The sequence below is a fragment of the Gossypium arboreum genome, chromosome 6, assembly GCF_025698485.1.
Source record: "Gossypium arboreum isolate Shixiya-1 chromosome 6, ASM2569848v2, whole genome shotgun sequence".
Classification (NCBI taxonomy): domain Eukaryota; kingdom Viridiplantae; phylum Streptophyta; class Magnoliopsida; order Malvales; family Malvaceae; genus Gossypium; species Gossypium arboreum.
In genome coordinates, this window is record NC_069075.1 from 104098419 (window position 1) to 104105380 (window position 6962).

General features: G+C 33.9%; 1 non-coding gene across 1 annotated transcript; it reads right to left on the reverse strand.

The window, feature by feature from the left end:
* Nucleotides 1-323: 323 nt before the first annotated feature.
* On the reverse strand, nt 324-429 carry LOC128295024 (small nucleolar RNA R71). The gene has a single exon (XR_008285331.1). It is a non-coding gene; the product is annotated as a small nucleolar RNA R71 (small nucleolar RNA).
* Nucleotides 430-6962: the final 6533 nt, after the last annotated feature.

The following is a 6962-nucleotide window of genomic DNA, read 5'->3' on the forward strand; positions in this document are numbered from 1 at the left end:
ATCCAGGTATTGTGAGACTATAAATTGAGGTATCGCAATTCGAACTAAAGCTAGTCATGTTCCAAATGTTGCAAACTGTGAGTTAATTTAGTGGGATGCCTTCTGAAGATCCACATCTTCATCTTCGCTTGTTCATGGAAGTAAGTGACTCGTTCAAATTGATCAGAGTTACAAAAGATGCCTTGAGACTAAAATTATTCCCATACTTCTTAAGAGATAGAGCACAAACATGGTTGAACTCTCTACCATCAAGTTCCATAAGTACATGGCAAGAGTTGGTTGGACGTTTCTCAATGAAATACTTTCCTCTAACTTTAAATGCCAAGCTTCAAATTGAAATCACTTCATTTCAACAAATTATGAAAAATCTTTATATGAGGCATAAGAGCAGTTTAAGGAATTATTACGAAAGTGTCTTCATCATGGAATTATTTATTGCATTCAAATGGAGACTTTCTATATTGGTCTTAATGCTTATACTAGAATGAAGGTGTTTGTTTCGACAAATGGAGCCCTTCTTTCTAAATCATACATCGAAGCTTATGAAATTCTTGAAAGGATTTCTAGTAACAATTATCAATGGTCAGCTAATCGAACAACCATAAGAAGAAGAGTGACAAGAATACATGAAGCGGATGCATTTACATCTTTAGTAGCTTAGGTTTCTTTAATGTCGTCTATACTTAAGAACTTTACTACTAACAGTTTCAATGGTAATATGATATGACAATAACCAAGTCAATATGAAAACATTTCATATATTTTCTATGGGGGCAACTATGTGTTCAAAAATTGCTCGTCAAATCCAGAGTCTATCTACTACATGGGAAATCAAAATCAAAATAAGAATGACCAAGGTATGCATTTAAACTTTTATAATTCTTCATGGCATAACCATCCTAACTTTTCATGGAGTAATCAAGGCTCAAGTCCTAACAACTCTTATATGTTATCCCAACCGAATAATCCGTCAGGATTTACCCAACAAGTTTAGAAACCTCTACAAGTCGAATCTTCCAATGGTTTGAAAAACTTGTTAAAGACATATATGGCAAAGAATAATGCAACCTTGAGGAATTTGGAAAACCAAGTGGGATAACTAACCAATGAGCTTAGAAGTAAACCCCAATGAGTTTTGCTTAGCGACATAGAAAATCTGAGAAGCACGGGAAAAGAACATTGCAAAGTTGTCACCTTAAGGAGTGGGAAGATGATGGAAACCAAAGTTGTTGAACCTGGAGGCAGATATTTAAATTGTGGTTACGGTTGCATTTTTGGTTGCATTGCGTTTATCGAGGTTGCGGACATCATGGATGCTATTGCGGTCATAGCGGGTATCGCGGTCGTGGTTTTTTTTTTTAATTTGCGAACTTATTGTAAAATATAAGAATTATAATTATAATTATAAAAAGTCACTTTGAATGATTTTTAGAGTGTTTTCTAACATTTATGAACTTTTATTAATATGATAACACAATTTTTACAACCATTAATCATTCTTATATTTATTTATGAATTTTCTAAGAATATTATATTAACTAATAACAAAGTAAAAAATAGGAAATATTAAACATTCATCATATTTAATAAGTTTGAAAGTTTTTATAGGTAAAATAATTAAAATTCATACATGAAGAGAGGTCTTCAATATTTCTTGACAGCTTTAAAGATGGTGAAGATATCAAAGCATTCTATACTACAAAAGGAAAAAAAAGGAATAGATAAATGTATTGTAACAGCCCGATTTTGGGCCTAGTCGGAACAGTGGTTTAGAGAACACTAAACCGGGTTGAAGAAATTGTTTTTATATTATTTTATATGTTGTGGCATGATTATATGAGAGTATGAAAATTTTGGTGAATTAATTTTAGTGATTGCATGCTTAATCGGGGAAAAGGACTAAATCGCATAAAGGGTAAAAGTTCTCTTTTACCTGATAGACATACCAAATAGCTAGAGAGCCATAATTGGAGGTCTTTAAAGGGCAATTAGACCCACTCCAAGAGGCATGGCCAGCCATAGGGACAAGGAAATCAATTGGTCAAATGGTTAGGTAATTTGATGACCTAATTTTGACTAGAATAAAAATAAAATAAAGAGAAAAGATGTCATTTTTTTTCTACCATCTTCTCCACTGAAAATTGAGCCATTTTAGGGAGTTTTGAGCTTCAAAAATTTTAACGATTTAGATCCTTCACAAGTAAGTGATTTTGATGATTTTCCTTGATATTTTTGAACTTTTAGAACCCTTGTAACATAAGCTTTCAAATGAGGGGACTATTTTGCAAAATGGTTGAAAGTCTAGGTTTTTGCCATGATAATAGACACATTTTTTTCTGAAATTTTATGGGGGAAAATCAACCATGGTTGTGAAATAAGCAACTTTTGTAAAAAGATTTCTTATGAAAACCCTAGAAAGGACTATTTTGCATAAGTTATAAAATAGGTGATAAAGGTGTGAAATAATGAGAATTTTGGGTTGCTTCTAGTATAAAAAGTAATCGGCTAGGCTTAAGATATGAAGAAATTCAATAAAAATTGAATTTCGAACCTAGGGGTAAAATGGTCATTTTGTAAAAGTTTAGGGGCAAAATGGTCATTTTGCCCAAATTTTAAATTTTTGGGTATCTATATTAATAAAATGATTAAATTTGTAAATTTTTATCATTATAGATCAAGAATTACAAAATCTGGGCTTAGACCGGGGAAAAGTAAAGCTAGCGGACTAAGTCAAGATAGCCGCCATATTTTGAATACCGAGGTAAGTTGTATGTAAATAATACAACTACATTGTCAATATATGTGTTTGAAATGATATAGTATAAATTGCTTGTTTGGGGAAATAATTATGCATGATGAAATTTTGAGATAATAGAACTCCCGTTTGAACCTTAGGAAATAAATCGGATATTCATGCCGTGACATTCATGTCATTTGTGTGCTAGTGTAAGACATGTTTGGGACATGCATCGGCCACATTACAAGAGCTAGTGCAAGACCATGTCTGGGACATGGCATCGGCATTGAGACGAGAGCTACTGTAAGACATGTCTGGGACATGCATCGACTACATGATGTGTCAGTATAATACCATGTCTGGGACATGCATCGGCTATATGATGTGTCAGTATAAGACCATGTCTGGGACATGGCATCAGCATTATACCCTATGTCTGAGGCTTAGTGACTATCCGATAATACTTCAAATGGTTCACCGGTGTGGGTTATAGTTTAAGTAAAATGAGAAAAGTATAACCATGTTATGAGTGATATAGATACCTATATGAAATGCATGAGATGTGACCTTAGTATATGTTATGTGAATTGTGTTGGATAGAGACAAGTAAGTTGTGCTTATGGCTATTTTAGTGTTATGAGCATGATGATGAATGGTAAAGTTGTCGTTATATTTATTTTCGTACAACTTACTAAGCTTTATGCTTACCCTATTTCCTTTTCATTTTCTTATAGTGCCGCTAGAGTAGCTCGAGGATCATTGCCTACGTCGGAGAAGCCAGTCACATTATCATCCGAAGCATTTGGTATAGTTAAATCTTTTATTTGATTATGGGATGTATAGGACCCTAATTTTTGAGTTTTGTGTCATTGTTAATTGGCCAAATATATTGGGTTACTCTAGCATTTGATTCATTTTGTGTAAGGCCATGGAAATTGGCAAATGTTGAAAGTTGTTTTATGAATACAAGAAGTTCTTTCATGAATGAGTAATTTATTGGTTGCTTAAGTATAAATGAAATGTATGAAAGCCTTAACTATAGTTGTTTGGTTGAGAAATCATAGTAAGTTAGACTTTGATATGTTGGTTGTCATTACATCATGTTTCAGGTTGGCAAAAGGCTTGGTAGATAGCCTTATATTTTCCATACGGGTAGACATATGAGTGTGTGTCTAGGCCGTGTGTCAGCCTCATGGGCATGTTGTCTGGCCTTGTGTCCCTTGCACGTAAAAATTTCAAGTCAGTATGCATGGTAGTAAACACACGGGCAGAGGCACGGCAATGTGTCTCAGCCGTGTGAAGGGAACGGCCTAGCACAGGGCACGTGCCTTGGCCATGTGACCCTTAAGGATTGCTGACGTCAGAGACAGAATGTCAAGGTTTTTAGACACGGGCTAGGACACGGGCGTGTCATGGCCATGTGATAGACACGGGCCATAGACACGGGCATGTGTTAGGCCGTGTGAAAACCCTTGTAGGTTCAAATTTAAAATTTAATTCACACGAACGTGGGGCACGGGCGTGTCTCTAGAGGCTTAGGCCGTGTGTGTCATATGGGCCATCAGCACAGCCGTGTTATAATCAACACACGGGCGTGTTACCCTTCCACACGGGCGTGTGCCCTGTTTCAAGGGTCATTTATATTAAGTCAGTTTAAGGACCCGAGTTGGTTCCGAATTGTTTCCAATGAGAGTTTGAGGCCTCGTAGGCCCACATTAAGGAGTTTTAAACAAGGTTAGAAAAAGTTTTAAATTTGACCAAGTTTTGGTAATTCAAAAATGATTGTATGCATGTGATTAAATATGGTAATACCTCGTGCCCAGTCCCGGCCTCGGACTCGGTTAAGGGGTGTTACATGTATAGATTCTCATTAATTATTCCTATTTCCTACCACTTATTCTCACTCTCATTCTACTTTCATATATAGTTTAACATGCTTCAATTCTTAATTATCTTTTCATAAAATATACGCCATTCATTTATCTATAGATGTATTTTAAATGTTTTAATATCATTAAAATTAAAAAAATTAACAAAAGTTTTCCTTAAAAAGAACATACCTTACAAATAGTGGTAGTGGTACAATTTAGTTTTCACCAATTAGTGGCATGACGAGGAGGATCAGATCATTCACCTTCATTTTAAGAGCGTTCTTGACTTGATTCTCGTGGCCTTTGTCCCAATATATATATAAAAAAGTAACACTTTCACCTTAGTTTTCATATTATTGATATGGAGGATATATTTGAGGAGGAGGATACATAAGAGGTGGATGTGGGTGATACATTGGTGGTGGAGAATGCATTTGAGGCTGATATGGCACACCATAATTATGAAATGGTGGATAATAACCATATGGTTGTGGATAACCATGTGAAGGTTGAAAATATGAAGGTTGTTCTGATGGATAAAAACCTTGAGTGCTAGTAAAAGAATCACTATACCCAAGGTTACGAAAACTCAATCTCCTACCAGATGAAGAGCCTGCAGAAGTAAGCTTATTGCCTTTTCCTTTTGATGGAGCTCTAGGTTAACTTCTATCTCTCTTAAGTTCAGAAAACGTATTTCCATCAAATTCTGGTCTATCACAGAAATGTACACTAGTGGTACCAACCCCATAGTCTCCTCCATACCTACTAGAAGACCTAATTTCACCTCTATCACCACTATGTCCATCATCGTCATCAATTGGACTTAAACCACCACCACCGGGTCCATCGTCACTCTGACTTGGCGTTGCACTAGAACTTGAATGAGACAAATTTTGTTGTTGAGACTGATCAACATTCATTTCATCATTAGAGGCATCTACAGGCAACACACTGACATTTTTACCATCTAATAATGGATTCTCTTTCTCTTGAAGCCATTCTGATAGTGGATCAACATCTTCAAAGATATGATCAGGGCTGATAGGATTAAAGCTAGCATTTATATTATCAATGTTCATTCTATTTTTATGCCTTATCTGATGCCTCATATTATAGTAGGTAAACACTAGTTCGTCAAGTTTTTTATACTTCAACCTATTTCTTGCCTTGGTGTGAATATAACTAAATGTGCTCTAATTTCGTTTCACAATTTGATGGAGAAGTTGTTTGACTAAGCACTTTAATTGCTAATATTTGTAACTAAGGAACACATGTGCCATATATTATCCACCACTCACTACATAATATTATTTAAATTTCAAAATAACTTCAAAATGTACAATATAATTAAATAATATAAATTAAATTAAATTAAATTAAATAATTTAATTAACTATTTACCCGGATTTATTTGCTTTTATACTCTTTGTGCTTGTGGAGTACCGAATGTCTCATGTTTATCTCTAAATAGTAATAATTGCATAAATAAAAGATAGAGTAAAAATGAAAAAAATAATTCCATTTCAAATTATGTAACTAAGTTACAAATAATAGTACTTGAATCTAACCTGATTAACCATTCTGACTTGAGTATCAAGAGAAGGTCCTAATCTTTCAATTACTGATCTTGTACCTTTTAATGTTTGTATTAGTACATTCTCAAAATGTTCCACCCTAAATTGAAATTGAGGATTAAGAAAATAACCTAAGCATAATTTATAAGAATATCATCAAATAATAATCTAAAGCTTAAAATAATAAAATATAAAAATAGTTCTTAATTATATGAAACATTTTATCTAACTAGCTGAATGCAAGTCGGAACGCATAAAATTCCATCTATTATCAATAATCTTTTTGTACTCGGTAAAATATCGACAATCTTGCTGAATTGCTCATTTAGCTTTATCAATAGCCTCATAAATAAAGCCCATTATTGATTTTTCATCACCATCTACAAACCTCAATACTTTTACTAGGGGCTCGTAAAGTTTTATGAGGTCATTGGCTTTTTTCCAAAAATCTTTTCCCAAAACAATTTTTTTGGCTTCATAAGCAGGTCTTAACTTTTGCTGTCCCCGTTTTGATTCTTTAAATTCCTATATATTCATAAGAAAATAATATAGTTTAAATTATTTGGAACTAATAAAATCATTAAAGGTTGCTATATTTAAGTAATTATATTAACTAATTATAAAATACTGACCTTTGAATTAAACATTTCTCTCAGACTTTGTTCTTGCCTTGTTATCTCTTCAAGTTGAATGAAATGAGTTGCAAATCGAGTAAGAGCAGGTCGAAGCACTTGCTTCCCTTATGTATACTTATTCATCAAATCAACAGTCCAAATGTGA